This window comes from Miniopterus schreibersii, assembly GCF_964146895.1.
Source record: "Miniopterus schreibersii genome assembly, chromosome: X".
In the NCBI taxonomy this organism is placed as follows: Eukaryota; Metazoa; Chordata; class Mammalia; order Chiroptera; family Miniopteridae; genus Miniopterus; species Miniopterus schreibersii.
In genome coordinates, this window is record NC_138104.1 from 89,950,164 (window position 1) to 89,969,237 (window position 19,074).

A 19,074-nucleotide genomic window follows, 5' to 3' on the forward strand; every position below is an offset into this window, starting at 1 on the left:
CGGGTGGCGAGGAGGACAATGCATTAGTCCCTAGAAACCCTTTTTATCTTTTAAAACTACATGGAGTGGACGTGGACGCCCGACCCCACTCGCCCATAGGAAGTGCAGGCACCAGAACAGGAAGCGATGGCCCCCGAGAAGCCCCTCCAGGAGGGGGCAGGTACGCATGCGCACGGACATCTGTGCGACCTGGGCATCCCGCGTGGACTTCCGGTTGGCTTAAGGGCAACGGACGCAACGGGAGGCCCAGCGCACAGACCGTAGACTGCAGAAATAAAGGTACTTTCGGAAACTCCCACGACTTTTGTGTAGCGTTCCCTTGGGGACAGGTTTCTTGGTGTCCATACTGACGTCGGACTGGTAGCCCGCTGTGCAGTTGTGGGGTTTTGCATAATTATACATTGATATTAACGAAGGTACTGGCTCTGGGCATCCGCGCACATAGGGCCCCCGCTCTGCACCGCAATGCATGAGGCTTTAGAACGGGCCTTAGATCGTGCGGACTGTGTCATTGAAACTGCCCGACACAGACCCCCCAAAAGGAAATGCTCATCCCGTGGGGGGAAATCCCTGCATGAGAAGCTCTATGACATATACTTTGAAGAGTGTGGGAGGGAGCCCGAGGTTGCGGAGGAATTAACACGCAATGTGAACCTGTTAGAGAAGCTCGTCACGAGGGAGTCCCTGCCCTATTTAGTGGTCAACCTGTACGCAGGAAAGGAGGGCTATTCGCTGATGCTCAAGGAAGAAAATGAACCATATTCAGAGACCATCCGACTGCCTTATGAAGAAAGGGACTTTCTTGAATACTTAGATGCAGAAGAACTGCCTCCTATTTTGGTGGATCTCCTGGAAAAGTCTCAGGTTAACATTTTTCACAGTGGCTGTGTCATAGCAGAAGTGCGGGACTATAGGCAGTGCAATGGTGAGGCACTCCCAGGTTACCAGAGCAGGCATATTCTCTTGCGCCCCACGATGCAGACGCTAGCCTGCGATGTGCAGTCCATAAGCAGCGATGACCAGCTTTGGACCCAGGAAGACAAACTTTCCCTTGAGAGCCAGATGATCCTAGCTACAGCTGAGCCCCTGTGTCTCGATCCTTCTGTATCAGTGGCCTGCGCTGCAAACAGGCTACTCTATAACAAGCAAAAGATGAACACTCCTGCAATGAGAAGGAATTTCAAGAGGTATTCTACAGCCTCCTTAAATAGGCAGCAGGCACTCTCTTCTACTCTACCCCCTCCTGAGCTAAGGACATGGGCTTATCACACAAAAAACAAAGAAAGTCAGGCAGGTGCACAGTGTGACCTCAAAATTTTCAAAGCAGGAAATTGTGTAGATACGTGGAAACAGCGACCCTGTGACTTGCAGGTCCCATCTGAAGTGGATGTGGAGAAATATGCTAAACAGGAGAGGCCTGTTGAGTATGGTGACTCACAACCAACAGTCTGGCCAGACCAGGAGGTAAAATACGGTTCTCTATTTGGATGGGAAGCTGACGATCGATTGCAGACAACAAAGCTGCCCTTCATGCAGTCTCTTAATGATCCACTTATCTCTGGAAAAAGAAGGTCACCTAAAAAAGTCAGATGTAGGAGACAGGTGTCTCACTGTCAGTGCTCCACAGATGACCATTCCAATAGTTACATGCCTACGTCAAAGACTGCTGCTGGGAAAGTAGGCAGTCAGTCTGTGGAACTGGTGCAGAAGAGAACCACCTGTCCAGTCAGGGTGTCACAGGGCTCCAGTGGCTCCACCAATCTCAGCCACCTTTCTCCAGGGAAAGAAGTAGAACAGCCTCAGGTCCTGTCAATTCTGTCTTCAGTACCAGGGAAGGGAGTCCAGCGCACACATCCACCCATCAGTCTTCTCTCCAGCTCAGGAAACAGTTCTTCAGGTAACAGTTTTACTCCACAGCAGGCAAGCAGCTTTCGTAAATCTCCATTTCCTGCCCCTGCTTCAAGGACACCAAGTCTTCCCCAGAGGTCCTCTGTGGAAGTGAGCTGCATCAGCACACTTCCTGCAGCCACCTTGTCCACTGCCAGCTTGTTACAAACAACCTCAGCCAGCCAGGTCAAGGCCACCTCTGCTAGCCCCAACGTCATCAAAGTGGTGGGCCCTGTTCACGTAGCCCAGACTGTGGTGAGAGGTTCCAATCCCATGAAGGTCCCTGCTGCTAGGACCAAGGTTCCCATAGCAATCAAGCCCAAAACCCTGTGCTCAGGAGGCCGGCTGCTACCAAATATACAGCCCACTGCACCAAAGGATCCTTCACAAGGTGTTCAACTTTTTTTAAACAATGCTCCAGATCTCAGGCCCATAACCCTATTGCAGCTTCCACCAGGTTCACTCATTTTGAACACGCAGCAGCCTCAGCAGCAGCCACTGCAGCAGCCCCCGCAGCCACAGCAGTTCTATCAGTTGATTCCACAACAGCATCAACAACCTATATCTTATATGCAAAAGCCAGTGTCAAAGGGTTCAAGTGCAAGAGGTTCAGCTCGTCAAAGAATGATATTACCTGCTCCGCAAGCTGCTGCCATTAACCCCAGTGAAGCAGGAAGTGCTCTGCAGCCCCAGATGGCAGGGTTGTCTCAGCCTCGCTCTACCCAGAAAAGACCTGGGCAAAACCCTCACCCGCAGGGGGTCCAGCTCCCTTCTGCCTTCCAGCAGCTGCCACAGCCCCAGCAGGTAGAGTTGAGAATCTTGCAGCACCTAGTGACTGTGCCAACCATAGAAACCCAAACAGCTCAGCCACATCATGGCCAGCAGAGCAGACAGCAAGCCAGTCAAAAGTTAAAATAAACAGAGGCCCACACACCACTCCCAAGTCTTTGCATTCCTTTTCTTGCATTACTTTTCTCTTTAGAAAAATCGTAAGAGCATTGAATCAAAGGGTTTCTTAGTTTTTACTGCATTTTTGTCTTTAATGTCTCAGTATTTTATATTGCCAGGTGTACAAGCTGTATAGAAGCACAGCCCTATGCTTTTTAAATAAAAATAGGGAAATAATTTAATGGGGGGGAAAAAGGAATGGGCTATGATTGAAATGAAAATTCCAGGTCTGCAATTTACTAACCTTAAGCCTACTTCATAATGACTCTGTATTTCCTTGTCTGTAAAATGTGAATAGAAATATGTACAGTGGGACCTCGGTTTTCGAATGTGATCCATGATCTGCTCTGGAGACCGTTCGAGTTCGGAAACATTCAGAAACCTAGGGATCCACAGCCTACAGCTGGGCCTGAGGATTTTGCCCTCAGCGGGAGCCACGGGGCATGTTCGACTTCCGAGGCGGATTCGAAAACGGAAGCATTTACTCCTGGGTTTATGGCGTTCGTAACCCGAAATGCTTGTCCATGGAGACGTTCAAAAACTGAGGCACCACTGTACTTTTTAAGTTTATCATCAAGGTTAATGTAAATAAGATATATTATTTAATTTTAAACTATATTTACATTAATTTTTAATTATTAAAATAGTAAACATTTGAAGGAAATAAACAAATGTTTAAGCTGAAAATAAACCGTAGTAATAACACAAGTGCAAATAATAGTTTTGTTAAATTACATAAAAGTCAACCTTAGCATCAATGGCAAATATGCCAAAGAAATTTAATTCTTAAAAAAACAGTAGACTTAAAAATAAGTAAGGAAATTATTTATATACAGATACAGATATAGATTTAGATAGATATAGATATAAAGGCAGATTTTAATCCTTTTTAAATAAAAAGTAGCCCTTTTACTCTATTTAGATGCCCCCCTGATACGGTAAACCTCTGTCTAATAAAACTGGATGCATTATGCACTTGTAGTTCATTCTTCAATAATTGAGGGATAATTTGGATATATGACTCAATATCAGTTGCCAGACAGTATTCTTCAAATGCATTATTCATGTGGTACTTATTATTTTGCAAACACTTCATAATATACAAATGCACCTGCTGTCTGCCATTCGTCTTGCTCCTCTATTCTGTCTCAATTCTTTTGTCCCCATCAGACAAGATAATAATCACAAGAGAGAAAAGGTAAAAATTTTTGGACTTATAATGGACAAGTGAATGAAAAATGATGTTTTGGTGAACTGGTGAAACAAATTACAGCTAGAAATTACAGGGAAAAGAATGAACAAAAGGGATATGAAAATATCTTTAAATATATCCATTAATTAAAAATGATTTCCGTAGCTTCTAAACAATGTATTTTAGGAAAATATTGTAAGGTAAGAAACTAAATGTCTAGATCAAACCTCCCTCCCCCTAAAAACCTGAGTAAATTCAAACATGGATAATACTTTAAAATATTTTATATGCAAGTGTAAAGGTTTGTTTCACTCGAAAATCTCATCTCCCTGATTTTCTGGAACTGAAGATCGCTTGAAAGGAATGAGCTATTGAAAACATTTAAAATAATTTTTTGTCAAATAGTTATTTGGTTGACTTTATTTGGTTGTAATGATATTTGCTATTTGAGCTACGCTTGTGGAGGACCAGTAAACATCTGGCACTTAACATGTCCAAATATGATGATATTCATCATCTCCCCAAACCTATCAGGACCTTTACTGTTTGGTGTTAGAATAATTCACAAAGTGATAGAATTAATTTTCAAATAACTTTAAATAATTTCAAAAAACAGCAAATCTATCTGCATGCCCTTATCATCCTTAACTACTTCTACGCCAACTTGTGGACTTTGAGATAGTCTTAGAGAAATTCTGAGACTTCCTTTTTTATTGATTATATATTTTATTCTTAATGGCCTGTACCATTCATGGGGTCAAAAAGCAAACATAGGGAAATTAAACTCTGAGGGAAGTATCTTATATCAAAGATTCAGGTTTGACAATACTACTCCCCCATGTCTACAGCACTCACAATCCCTTGAGCACTCCTGTTTAGCACACAGAACAGGCTGGAAATAATACCAGGCAGGCCAATCGCTCGTTTGAAAGTTTCAATTCTTTTTTCTCCTATGTTTATAAGCACCTCTCCCTTATTTTTTATTATATATATGCATAGTTGGCATACGGGTGCACAGCAAACTGACTCGGTATTTATATTCCTTCTGAGGCCATCACCACAATAAGTCTAGTAATTGTAAGTCATTACAATAGTACTGAGTGTCTTCCCTGTGCTGAACCTTACCTCCCTGGGGCCTTTTTCAAATAGGCAGAGGTTTGTGCCTGCCACTCCTCTTCGCCTCTCTCAGCCATTCCCTCACCCCCTCTTTCCCAAGGCATCCCTTTGTTCTCTGTACCCGAGTCTGTTTCTCTTTTATTGGTTCATTTGTGTTGTTTCCTTAACAGCTGGGCCATTACCTAATTTAAGGTAATAAATGACATACAAAAGGCAGAGGCAGAATGAGTCCTGACTCTAGCACATAGGTGTATGGTGCAATATTTTCATCTGCGACATTTCTGACCAAGCCACACCCCTTTGCTGAATCTCTTTTGCTGCATCTGCACACCCTGTGGAATAAAATTCAACCTATTTTGTTTGGCAGAAAGTTCTTCTTTAACCTGGCTTTGGGCTGTCACTCCTCTCCACCTCCTAGCACTTCCCCATTCACATCTATGGCTTCGGCAGCACTTAACTACTGCTGTCCCTGATGTGCCATGTTCTGCCTCGATTTCCTATGTTAGCAGAGACCCATAAGCAGGAACTCCTTTCCTCTCTCTGCTCATCACTTACTACTCAGCAGAAGCACCAGCCTCAGGAGTCTGAGTCTATGTCCATATTATCCTTTATGACAGCACATTTCAAAGCATATCACAGGGTTATTTGTAGATCAAGTATGGTAGTAATACAAAGAAAAATAAGAATTGAAAATACATATTAATATAAGTATACTTTTCAGAGTTTTTGTTTATTTTTTCACACATAGATTGTATAACTTTGCATCCATTTATAGGGATTAGCACTTTTACTAGAATGATTAAAATTTTACTATATAAATACAAATATATGTAATGTATATTTATGTTCTCTAATACTTTGTGTTGAATGTCACAATTGTCTTTCGAAAACATCAAAAGGATACTAAATGGGATTGTTGTAAAAAACAGGATATATAAAATAATAGTACTTTTACCAGTATTTGAATATAATTTCTTATTAGGCAGATAAAAAAATTAATAATTATTTTATTATAAGTTATTTTAACTTAGTTAAAAAAAGTTAAAATACTACCTATATGTAAGAAACAAGAAAAATCAATATGGTTGTTTTGTCTTTGTGGCTTTTAACCAAGAAAGTATTCCTGAAATAATGATTCAGATATAGGTCATTCAGATGAACTATGGCAGAAAAGTCTTCTCTTGCAAAATTCCAAGAGCAAACTGAGGAACACTAAGACAATCACTAAGATACTTCTTTTTATTTCAAACCATCCCATTTCTTATGCATTTGTAGTTCTTAGAAATTTTGAATATTGAGCATATACTAAATCTATGCAAATAAAACAACGTTCTGTCTCCGTTTACCTGTTATTACATTGTATGATAATAGTCTGATGGAGTCTTATTATTTTCTCTTTTTTAATTTCTTTCTTTTTTGCGCGATCCCTCCACTCCCCTACCCACTCATCCCTGTTCTCTCGACAGCTGCCAGCCTATTCTCTATCTATGAGTCTGTCTCTATTTTGCTCGTCACATTGGGGTGCAATGTTTGGCCTGAAAGGACTTAAAATCAGAAGTGTTGGGAAAACAGAGTTGTTTGTTTAATGAGTAGAGTTTCAGTTTCGAAAGATGGAAGATTTCTAGTGATTTATTGCACAACAATGTGAACATACCTAACATTACTGAACTGTATACTTAAAAATGGTTAAGGTGGAAAATTGTATGTTATATGTTTTTTACCACAATTAACATTTAAAGCAAAAACAATAAAACAGATGTTGCGTACAAAATATTTCATTTTCAGGGGCCTTAGGGGAACCTTAGTCACTTATGTGCTTATAGCAGGGTGGTTCAGAACACAACCCTCTGGAGCCAGAATGTCTAATTTCAAAACGTGGCTCTGCCACTTACTTGTGGGACCATGGGTAAGTCATTTAACTTCTCTGTGCCTCAATTTTTTCATCTGTAAAATGGATATATTCAATAGGTCTGTTTTCACATACTTGTTACATGGTTTAAGAAAGATGATTTTTAAAACTATTTAAACATTCTATAAAATAAATTCTCCAGAGTAACTAAAATGAGGGGTTATTTTCACCAAATTTAAAGGATATGCTTTAGATGATCTAACAATACAGGGCTATCTGGCAAACGTGAAATCACAGTGGGGAGCAACAGGGACCATCTGGAAGCGGTGCTAATTCTCCAATGCAAACAAATGAGATCTGCATTATTGCTGATTTTCAAAATGATGTAGCATCAGTTTTCTGATGATCTGGACACAGCAAAAAAATGGTAGTTGCTAATATAAGCCCCAAATCTAACATCCCAACAGGAGGACCCCTGAATTGCAAGTTAAGTTGCCTCACACATGCCCCACTTTACAAAGCCTACTTCATTTATTTAAAACCCCTTCTGGGGACTGGGCAGGCAAAGCGTTCACCAGAATTTTTAAAAAATATATATCTTTATTGATTGCAGAGAGAGGAAGGGGGAGGGAGAGAGAGAGATAGAAACATCAATGATGAGAGAGTCATTGATCAGCTGCCTCCTGCACGCCTCCTGCTGGGGATCGAGCCCGAAACCCGGGCATGAGCCCTGACCGGGAATCGAACCAGGATCTCCTGGATCCTAGGTCGATGCTCAACCGCTGAGCCACGCCTGGCTGGGCTGGATTTTTTTTTTAATTGAACCCACTGAGCCCAGGTTACTGAAATGGCCCATACAGAAAAGGACACTGGCTGAATTCAATCTGAAGCTGCAGCAGGCCAGAGCCTGGGAACTAGAATCAGAGGACAGGGTAGGGACTGAGGAGCTGGCTGTGGAGCAGAGACTAACTTCCCACAGTCAGGGCCTGACAGCGAAACCTCTATGTAAGGGGAGCAATATCCGGAGCTAACACTAGGCCTGCACCTTAAAGACTCTTCAGAAGACTCTGGAGCAAGACCAGGCAACCACAAGGGGGAGGCAAAATAGCTGACAAGAGGAGGTGGGCCTCAGAGAGCCTCAGAGCAGCCAACCACCTAAGGACACCAGGGCCAAACCTAGTCAGGTCCCAAGCTCTTTTTAAGAGGCCAGCATCATCCTAATGCCAAAACCAGATAAAGACACTACAAAGAAAGAGAATTATGGGCTAACATCCCTGATGAACATATATGCTAAAATCCTCAACAAAATATTAGGAAACCGGATCCAGCAGTATATTAAAAAGATCATACACCATGACAAAGTGCTATTTATTCTGGGGATGCAAGGCTGGTATAGTATCTACACATCAATAAATGTGATATATCACATAAACAAAATGAAGGACAGAAATCACATGATCATGTCAATAGATGCAGAAAAGCATTCAACAAAATCCAGCACCCACTTATGATAAAAACTCTCAGCAAGATAGGAATAGAGGGATCATACCTCAACATAATACAGGCCATATATGACAGACCTATAGCCAACATCATACTCAATGGGCAAAAAAATAAAACTATTTCCCTTAAAAACAGGAACAAGACTGGGATGTCCGCTTTCACCACTTACTCAACATAGTACAGGAAGTCCTAGCCACAGCCATTAGACTGGAAGAAAACATAAAAGGCATCCAAATTGGAGAAGAGGAAGTAAAACTGTCATTATTTGCAGATAACATGGTATTGTACATAGAAAACCCTAAAGACTCCATCAAAGTACTACCAGATTTGATGAATGAATTTGGCAAGGTAGCTGGATACAAAATTAACATCTGGAAATCGATGCACTTATCAGAAAGAATATATGTACCCCTATGTTTATAGCAGCACAATTTATAATAGTTAAAATCTGGAAACAGCCCAAGTGCCCATCAGTAGATGAGTGGGTAAAAAAGCTGCGGGAAATTCACACCATGGAATACTACGCAGCTGTAAAGAAGGATCTTGTAGTCTCTGGGACAGTATGGAAGGACCTGGAGAATATTATGCTGAGTGAAATAAGCCAGGCAGAGAAAGACAAACATCACATGACCTCACTTATATGTGGAATCTAAAGAACTTAATAAACTTATGAACAAAATATGTTCAGCGACATGGAGCAGGGATCAGACTGATGAATCTCAGAGGGAAGGTGGGGGTGGGTAGGTGGGTGGGGAGAGATTAACCAAAGAATTTATATGCATATATGCATAACCCAAGGACATGGACAATAATGTGTTGAGGGACTGGGGAGGTGGGTGAGTCGGTGGTGGAAAGGGTCAATGGGGAGAAAAGTGTACACCTGTAATATTTTGAACAATAATAAATAAATAAATAAATAGTCCAAATTTAATAAAATAAAATGCTTTCTAGGATCTGTAAAGCAGTTGTCATATCCTGTATTCATTCATTCAAAGTATTTATTGAGCATCTATTACAGGAAATTGTGTCAAAGTCTTAAAGACACAGCAGTAAATTAGTCATAATGCCTTTCAAAAGCTCACAGTCTAATAGGTGAAGAACACATAAATATTGACCAATTAGAGAAACTATAGTGTGGCTTCCAAATCAAATTGTAAGCACAAGTTATTCATTAACCTTTTTTTTTGTTGTTGTTATATTTGAAGACTCTATGGTATTTGATTATAATTTTAAGAAACATTGCAATTTAGGATTTAAAATGGAAATAGCAACAGACCTCCAGATGTAGTGCTGACATAATATCACTTTTTTATCACTTACCCTCGTTTCAGCTTAATAAGCTCTCTTGGCTCTCATCTTTCAATGTTTAATCCAAAGCAATTAAACTGATATGCAAATGCCTTTTGCATTGCTTTAAGAGTGACACTTAACACACAATTTCATTATAATAGGCAACTAGAATGTTTGTAGAATGTTGAGCCCATTTTTATTTTTAAAATATGTTTTCTTGCAATGCATGCTTATAAATAAAATATCCACACAGACAAATTTCACTTGATAAATGCCATGTGGATAATATTTGTCTTGTATACGGAACACACAGTCAATACCATGTGATATTTCTATTTAAAAGCTTGCTATTCTTTTGCTCAGTCTCTACAGAAATGAGTATTTTAGCTAATGACTTGTATTAGCAAAAAATACAAGATAAGCTGAATATAAAGTCTGTGTGTGTGTGTGTGTGTGTGTGTGTGCATGTTTAAGGCAGCCTCTCTTTTAGGGTTTAGTTCTAAGTAGAAATTCGAAAGGTTATAGCAGAAATGCCAAATACACTTTATGAGAATAGATTCAATTAGTTAAACTTGTATGGTAGGTTGGTTGTATTAATGGTCCCAGATCTTCACTCCTACATGTATCCATACCCTTTGACATGTAACCTCCACTCAATCCATCCACCATGTGATTTGCTTGGGCCAATGGGATGTTAGAAGTCATTAAGCAGAGGCTTGAATCAATACTGACACATCTCTTTTTCCTTTGTTGTTCCACTGATGTTGACATGAGAATATGCCCGAGGAAGAAAGTCTCATAGAACTAGATTCCAGCCTCCCCACTCCAGTTACTCCATCTGAGGCCATCCTAAATCAGTCAACAAGTAGTTGACTTCTAGAGAGAAATTCAGCTGTAGTTGGCTAGGTTTAGGAGATAGTATAATTTTCCATCTCTGAGAGTCATTTTTTATCATCGTGTGTTAGGAAAAACATTATGTAGGATGGTACATATCACTGTCTTAAGATTTAATAGAATTTCTTTTTAAAATAGATTTTCCATTAAGCATTATTGATACATATTTAATAACACACTTAAACAATCTAAAGCTTGATAGAAAGATACCCTATTAAGTAGAAAGATGTATCAGAATTTGAGCATTTCTTCAAAAAGGAAATACATTTTAATTTAAAGCCTTTTCTAGTAGCTGAAAAAATATTTGATGGACAAACTAATATTAATAATAAATGTATATTAATCCCACACATTCACTCAAAGTATTTATTAAGAAACTACTATGTACTAGTCATTGTCCAAAGTTCTGGGATACAAAACAGATAAACTTTCAGACTTTTATTTAAGTCCTTTGCTTGTTAAACGCAAATTTTAAAAAATCCTTAGTTCAACCAAACACTATAAACACAACATAAAAATCAGCATTACAAAATTTGTTTTGACAGAAATAATAAATTAAAAATATTAATTTGTGTTTATGCACAAAAGGAAACAAAAATATGAAAAAGTGAATATGTGAGCTAGAATTAATCTGGACTTAATATTATTTACATTTTCACTCCGATAATTATTTCCTGACTATTCCATCCATGACCCAAGACTTACATGGTTAGGAATCATTTAAATTAATCTAAAAAACTGCAGTTAAGCATGATCCTAAGAAACACATGTGTTGGCCAATTTACCAAACCTTGAATCATGGAAAGCCATATCTCCTATTGGGAATGCTCAAGGTTTTAGAGTATGGGGCTAAAGTGAAGTAGATGGGCTTAAATCCAAGCTCCACCATTAATTAGTTGTTTGACCTTAGGTTCGGTAATTTAAACTCTTTAACTTATTACTATATACCTGTTTTAAATTCCAGAGATATACTACATTGAATATGGCCTTTTAATATTAGAATTATTTATAGCTTCCAGGCATGGTGTTTTCTTTTGATTCTATGGCTTCACACCATACTTTCTTACCTATATTAAGAATCTAAGATATAAAAAAGCCAAAAGAATTTCAGCCAATTAGTATAATGGTTTACTTCACACACTCCTTTTTACTTTCATTATCACACCTGAGTTTACAAACTAGATTGCTCTGACACCCAAGAAGAAAGAAATAATTATTATTTTATTTGGGGGTTATAGCTAGCTCTATGTCACATTTAATTTCTGGATGTAATCATTGGAGCAGTTTTAGCATGATCAAAAAGAAAAGTAGTTTCAAAAAAATGTATCTGAAAAGGCTAAATAAATTGTTGGGATAGAGATTACAATTTAGAATTATATAGTTTACTTGTTATATTCTTCCTAGAACACTTCACACTTTGTACCTGTTCCTTGGGTTCTTCTCGTAGTATTAGATATGAGATATTTGTACTATTAAATACAATTACTGTTGGTTAGTAATGATTTTCTAAATCCCAAGCTCTGCATAATCATTAAAGTTATCATGATCATGATCATCATTACCACTTATCTTTCAAAGAAATGCAGCACTGTAGGCACTGTAGATAAATTGATAGGTTGCAATTTAGAATACTAAGATTGAGCACCATTTGTATCAGGATGCTGGTTGCTTTGGCAAGTCTCCTCACTCCTCTGAGCCTCCTAGTCCTTCTGTATTAAAAAATAAATAACAGTATCTGGCCTAACTCATTGGCTTGATCACAGTTAAAATGCATATAAAAGTAAACATAGGTGAAAGACTTTCATAAAAAATAATGTTTACTAATTTTTTTTGGAGAGAGTGGATGGAAGGGAGGGAGGGAGGGAGAGAGAGAAACATCAGTGTGAGAGAGACACAGCCATTGGATGCCTCCTGTACCAACCCCGGGGGATTGAACCTGCAAGCAAGGTATGTGCCCTTGAATGGGAATTGAACCCAAGACTCTTTGCTTTGTGGGCTGATGCTCTAACCACTTACCACACTGACGAGGGATGTGTTACTAATTTTTATGAGTATAAGTTTCACCTATAAAATAGCAATAATAATTTCTACCTTATAGGATTGTCTGAGGATTCAATAAGTAAAAACAATGAAAAGATCATAATGACAGAGATAGAGTAGCTCGATAAATGATTAACGGTTGCTGAGCAACTGTAAGCATTTAAAATGACTTAGAAATTCAGAAATAAAGAATTATTTATATACATTATATGTATATTTGTTCACATATTATAATCTATAATATCATCAAATATTATACTCCCTTTCACTTGTAGTATATTAAGCTCTTGCAAGTGAGAAAGAATAGCAGGGGAAAAACCTGATGGGAAAATAACATGAGAGATTCATGAGTTCCCTGATCCTCTCTATTATCTCTAGATGAAAAAATCATAAATGATCACACATCTTATATTATTAACTTTCAATCCATTGTTTCTGGGTATTGGTTTGATGAATAAATGCACCAAGAATATTCTTTTGAGGTCAAAATATCCTTTGTTATAGTGCATATCTGATAATTATTTCTAAGAGAAGCTTATGAACCAGCCTTGATTTATGTGATACATAATCTAACGTCCATTAACTGATATTTAAAAAATACGAATATATAATAGAATTCCCCAAGATTAACACAGGCTCCTATACTTCCAGTTCCTTCATCATTCCTTCATGTCTTACCTTCTTTAATCAGCTTATATTCCATAACCCCTTCCTGCTTCATTTAATTCCCTGACAATCTAAATGGTCTGTTCAAACATTTCAACAACGCTCTTTCTAGCCACGAGTTTTTCACTACGTCTTTTTATTTCACCCAATTTGCCAAGTCCTGACTCTTTCTCCAAAGTCATCCATTCATTCTTAAATTACAAAATCAAATCATCCAGAGGTTTTTTAAATATATATTTTTTTAAATCCCCATCACATTAATGAAAGTAACTATTGCAAGGTGTTTAAGGTTGATATAGATTGTCCAAAGGACAAAATGAATTTGAAATGGAGATTAGAAATAAAGCTGCTAGTAGCAAGAAAGTAAGGTCAGAGAATGAGAATTATGTCCAAGAAATTTGAAATGTTAAATATAAAATCTGGTTGAGAAATATTCTGTATAAGAAACAGTTCTAATTCTAGTAATATAGCAAGCTAGTTTATTTGGACCAATTTTCCTATTGAAAATAAGTAAAACTACTGGCATTTTTCTCAAAATAAAATAGTTTATAAGATTCCTAGGCCAAAATCTAAGTAAAACAAGAGTCAGTGTTAAATTGCCCACTGAAGATATGGTCCTGAGGGCATTTACTGGACCTAGTAATCCCAGTCACCATAGCTTAGGTTTACTGGTGGCACAGGTCTGGAAGGGTGGGGATGGGGCTTGGTCAAGTCTCTAATTGGAAAGAACTCCCATCCAATAAAACCAAGGGCTCCATTCTCAAGAAAAAGATGAAACATAACTAAATTTGATATTCCCCAACCCTAACACATCCTTAAGGCAAATTTATAGCACAAATTCATATTACTTAGATAATAAAAAATAAACCCTCGAGCTATTGATTTCATTTAATTTACAGTGATCCCAGAGTGATCATACCTTAGGCACCTGCCAAGGCAACTGGGATCTTTCCTAGAAGTGTTTCCCTTCACCCTAGGCCTCAGAGAATCCCCCAAACTAATATTCAAAGTAAAATGATCAGTTCATTCAAATAAAAACAACCACCAAGAAAAAAAAAAAAAGAAATAGATGCCTTGAGCAAGAATCATGAGAAAGAACACTCTCTGTAGTGAAACTATATATATTAGAGTTATCAACCAGTAACTTTCAAACCAAGAAATAGAAGACAAGCATAAAACATATACAAATATTTCTATATCTGACTACATTAATTGCCTAACTAATTTGAAATAAATAATTCTTAGAACTTCCAGGAAGAAAAATATAATGAAATTAAAACCAAAAGAAATAGATTTCATATGACATTAAGTACAGCTGATGAGAAAATAGAAATAAAACAAGCAGTGGTGGGATGGGCAGCAGTCACCGAAAGAGGGGAGTGCTCAATCACCATCTCCCCAGCATCCTTCTTTTCTCAGTGTGTGCCGAGACTAATGGGCATTGGAATGCGATTTACGGGTCCTGAGGTTCACAGATAATGAGAGGTCAGTTTTAGTAAGAGCGCAAATGTAAGAATAGCAAGGTCACAGATTTCTAGACTGCCTGCTTGGCCTTCATAACCCTTAAAATGAATATTTTGCTGATGAGTGGGTAAAAATCAACTGTGGTACATTTACAAAATGGAATACTATATGGCTGTAAAAAAGGAGCTCTTACCCTTTAGGCTAGCATCGGTGGGCCTGGATAGTATGCTGAGCAAAATAAGCCAGTCAGAGAAAGGCACATAAAATATGATCTCACTAATATGTGGAATCTAGTGAACAAAATAAACTGACAAGCAAAATGGAACCAGAAGCATGGATACATGGAACACATTGGTGGGAGCCAAAGGAGACAGGGTGGGGGTGACTCGATAAAGAAATTGAAGGAATTAGCTATGAGAGAGCTGGAGAGTATTATGCTAAGTGAAATAAGCCAGGCAGAGAAAGACTAGTATCACATGATCTCACTTATATGTGGAATCTAATGAACAAAATAAACTGATGAACAAAATAGATACTGAGATATAGAACCATGGAGCAGTCAGACGAATTTCAGAGGGAAGGCGGGGGTGGGGAAGGAGAAATTAATCAAAGAACTTATAAACATATGTGCATGACCTATGGACACAGACAGTGAGGAGAAGGCCTGGAGGGGTGGGGGTAGATTCTGGGTGGAGGGGGTGAATGGGGGGAGAAGGGGACATTTGCAATACTTGCAACAATAAAGATACATTTAAAAAAAAGAATATAGGAGCATAAGAAGGAAAAGAGGTAACAGAGCTAGACATGTGTCCAGGCATCTATCCATAGTGAGACCCTAATTATTCCCATCAGGAATTTTTAAATTCAATTTTCCATGTTAAATTGACTGAGGTTAGACTACACTCAAGTTTTGTTCTGTGTTTTCTATAAGTTTATGTATATTTAGGAAAACTTTAGCAAGGACCACATAGAAGGCATAAAGATATTATATTGCCACTGAGCAGCACTTACACTCTGTGCATTACTGGAAGTGTAGGTTAAACAGGGATTCTATAACTTTCTTAAAATATCAATAGCTTTTGTAAGAACTAAGAAGTGTAATTGCTCTAGGGTTGGCTCCCAGGATACAGATATTTGACCAAAGGAAGGAACTTTGGAGAATCCAGAATAAAGAAGACATTTCGAACTGAATGGTACAAACAGAAATGCCTGCCTCAGGATGGCATGGACTCAAAGTTCAAATACAGGATAGACAACCATTTGGCAGTTTTGAGGAAAGGGCACATACAAGGAGTTCATAGTAGGAATACAGCTACAAAGTCTCCCCATCCCTATCCTAAGATCATTTTAGACTAAAATTCCAAATATCTTTCTCTTTACTTAATTCTCTCTGGAACTTCCCACATCATTTTCAAATACTTGTTTGAAACAGTCATCCTCAAAATTCTCCTAGTGTCTTAAATCCATTTAGTTAAAGACCAGAATATATCATCTGCCCAATTTCCTGTTTCTATTCTGATACCACATTATCCTAGTCATCCAAGCAGGAAACCAGTCATTATGGGCCCCTCCCTTTTCTCCTCAATCAGTTGCTAAATCATGTAGATTCTGCTTTACACAATGTCTCTCACACCCACCCCCTCCTTTCCAGTACTTTCCCACTGTCCTAGTCAAAGCCTTCACTATTGCTCACTTAGGCCATTTGGTAATGAGCTGTTAACTATTATCCCTCCCTCTGATCTCACCTCCATTCTATTTATCTAATCTATGACAGCCAAATCAATTTTTCTCAAAAGTAGACTGGATGACACATCTCCCTCTTCAAAATTCATTACCTCCTACAAAATTAAGTATAATCCCCTCACAATGGGATATGATCTAAAAATCTATATTAAACTTTTCCATTCTCTCTCTCACTGTGACCATAGGTGCAATACCCTCTATTTCTGCCAAAGCTTTTGATTTTGCATCCTTGGATTTTCTATCTGTCTATCTTAGGTAACATTAATCCCTTGCCTGGAGTGCCCCTAATTTTCACCTTTGTAGTCAAAACTTATTTCAAACACTACCTACTCTAAGACATCTTTACATGTGTAATTACTCTCATTTATAATTTTTTACAGCCCTTTGTTTATTTTTTTTTAAGACCACAATGTTATCCACTTTGTATTTTAAGTATTTGCATACTCAGAAGAATTAACCCCATTACACTTCGAATGCCTTCAGCAAATGGACTGTCTGCTACTCATCATTCATGATGCTCTGTAGCATCTGGCACAGTGTAAGTGTTCCATAAATAAATATGAGATAGACCAATTAATACTGCCATTTTCAGCATATACGTTTCCCTCTTGAATTTAAGTTGGTATCTCACAAAAATTCTCTGACAAGTAAGTGTATAATATATACACAATGATCACTACTGCTATACAAACCTGTCAAGGTATATTTCCTTATGATAGTCCACAGTGAAGGTATAATATACCTCTAAATATGTAAATCACAAAGTCCATCAGCCCTCCGGGTCAAGCAGTTATATCACAATTGCAAGTCAATTGACTGCTTAAAACCCCTTCCCTGTGGATACTACTTTTTTGTTTAATTTAACAAGTAAAATACATATATAATGCTTACTATGCCCCACTGAGTGCATAACTCAAGATCAGCCGAAGGCAACCAAACATTCACCAATTCCTACCACTTTACTCTCCCCCACCCCCAACACACACACACAACTGTAATTTCTGCCATACATATTCAAAAAATAAATCCTAGGTGGATTATACATCAAAATGCTTTTTAAAAAAAGTAATCTACAAATAACCAGAGTTTACATTCTGATCCTGGGATAAGTAAGTCTGGAAGGCATTCTTAAATAACACAGCAGGGCAATAAATCATGAAAGACAAGATTGATATATTTAACTTATAAAATTTAAAAAAAAAACCTAAGCAAAGTAAAAAGAAAAAAAGATAAACAATACACTCTCAGAAAATACCTTCAATGTATAAAATCTACAAATAGCATTTTTTTTTCAGTGCTTCTAAAAGATAGGGGTACTATGAAATCATATCCTGCTGGTGGAAAAGTAAATTGGTACAAACACTTAGAGGGCAATTTCACAATATCTATTAAAATTAATGATGCCTGTACTCTATGACTATCAGTTCCACTTCTTAATATCTATCCCAGAGAAATACTTGCATATGTATACAATGAGGCATAATCATGGATTATAACTAAAGCACTGTTTGTAATGGTGTAACATTTGGACAATCATAAATATCTACCAATAGGAAAATGGTGTAATAAAATTTTTGTGTAGCCTAACAGAAATATTCTTCATCAGTTAAAAAGAATGAGTTAAGCCCTTGCCAGGTAGCTCAGTTGGTTAGTCTGTTTTCCTAATTCATGGAGGTTGCAGGTTTGATCCCCAGTCAGGGCACATACAAGAATCAACCAATGAGTGCATAAGTAAGTGGAATAGCAAATCTCTCTCTTTTCCTCTCTCTGCGAAAATCAATAAAAAAGAATGAGTTAAGCCATATGTACTAACAAGGGGAAACCTCCAAGATGATCAGCAAAGCAATTTACACATTTCAGTAAAAAAAAGCATCTGACTGCTTGTGCTCTGGTCTGAAAACATAGTTACTTCTGTAGAAGTTAGAGAGTGGAGATGAGTATTGACCAGAAGGAACAGACACTTCTCCCAAGAAGACATACAAATGGCTAACAGATATATGAAAAGATGCTCAACTTCACTAGCTATTGGGGAAATGCAAATCAAAACCACAATGAGATGCTACCTCATACCTATTAGAATGGCTGTGATCAACAAGATGCGTAATAACAAGTGTTGGAGGGGTGTGGGGGAAAAGGAACCCTCATTCACTGCTGGTGGGAATGCAGACTGGTACAGTCATGCATGGTGGTTCTTCAAAAAATTAGGAATAGAGTTACCATATGACCCAGCAATCCCTCTTCTGGGTATCTACCCCAAAATTTTGAAAACATTTACTTGCAAAGATATATGCACCCCTATGTTCACTGGAGTATTATACACGGTAGCCATGACATGGAGATGACCAAAGTGTCCTGCGATAGAGGACAGGGTAGAGAAGGTGTGAGACATGGACACAATGGATACTGCTCAGCCATAAGAAAGATGAAATGCTTCCATTTGGAGCCCTTTCCCTCTCAGGAGCACAGTTGTGCCTTTCCCTTC

General features: G+C 38.1%; 1 protein-coding gene and 1 pseudogene across 2 annotated transcripts in view; one reads left to right on the top strand and one right to left on the bottom strand.

Annotated features, from left to right (window-relative positions):
- IL1RAPL1 (interleukin 1 receptor accessory protein like 1) overlaps positions 1–19,074 on the bottom strand; it is a 1,172,201-nt gene that overhangs the window by 486,430 nt on the left and 666,697 nt on the right. The window lies entirely within an intron of this gene.
- Positions 466–2,805, top strand: LOC308551673 (transcription factor SPT20 homolog pseudogene; annotated as a pseudogene). The gene has a single exon. The product of its transcript is annotated as a transcription factor SPT20 homolog pseudogene (transcript).